Source organism: Rhincodon typus, chromosome 3 (assembly GCF_021869965.1).
Source record: "Rhincodon typus isolate 14 chromosome 3, sRhiTyp1.1, whole genome shotgun sequence".
Lineage (NCBI taxonomy): Eukaryota > Metazoa > Chordata > Chondrichthyes > Orectolobiformes > Rhincodontidae > Rhincodon > Rhincodon typus.
In genome coordinates this window covers 82,358,517-82,359,577 of record NC_063334.1, presented here as the reverse complement: position 1 = coordinate 82,359,577, position 1,061 = coordinate 82,358,517, and positions in this window count along the sequence as shown.

Genomic DNA, 1,061 nt, shown 5'->3' with positions numbered 1-1,061 from the left:
TAATGCTTAGTCACTATGATAGCTCTTTCCAAGTGGATTGGTTCATCTTTCCACCTTATATTAACTAATCAAAAATATTGTCTTTGTTAGAAAGGCATAGTGAGATACTACTATGAACATAATATTGCACAATTTCTTGCATTGTTTTAAAAAAACTGACTAAATAAATATACGCATGAATTATTTTAACATGCTGTATGTGGAAAAGTCACATTGTGCAATAGATGACACTATAGCTACATTAAAAGCAGATAAATGGTCTGATACTTTTCCCATTGGTTTCATTGGAATATTCACTTACTGGCTTTTCATTGAGTGTAGTTAGTTGCATAATGTGCATTTTCAACCAGTTAGGACATTTTCAGATTTAGTTTTTGAATTAGCTAGGACTAGTTGACTTGAAAATTTCAACCACAGTGTTATGTTTAACACAGAGGTCAGCTTGCTCCCCTACAAACTTTATATTTCTTGCTGTGACCTTTTCCACTCTTCAGCAAAAATTACTTCAAATGATTGTTTTTACAAATTATAATTATAGTTGATAACCTCAGTTATCCCCTCTGTTTATTTAACATGTGTGGATGTTTATTCCATTCCTCTGAAATTAAAATTTAATAAGTAATTGTTTCAGTAACTGTTCAACATTGTGCATTGTGCAAACATGTAAGTATAAGTACGTGTGTAAAATTAAGTTAAGGAAGATGGAATAATTTCTTTAATATTTCATCACCTTAGAAGAAGTGAGGTGATCAACTGAATCAGAAGTGTTAACCAGCTGTGCAGCAATTTAAAAATATAATTTTATGACAGAGTTTATATCTTGGAAAATCTGACATTTCCTACAATAATTTTGCAGCGACTTCCTATAAAAACTATAAAAATAATTTTAAAGTAAGAAAGCATACGCTAATTTAAAATGGTAAACATGTATCCACCACCTGTTGCTGGACCCTTTTGCAAAATCATGGAAAAGTAGTTGTAATAGATGCTATCCATACTCTGAGTAGATTTCCAATAGTGCAGCAGATAATTTACAGTCTTTAAAAAAGATATTGAAAGCC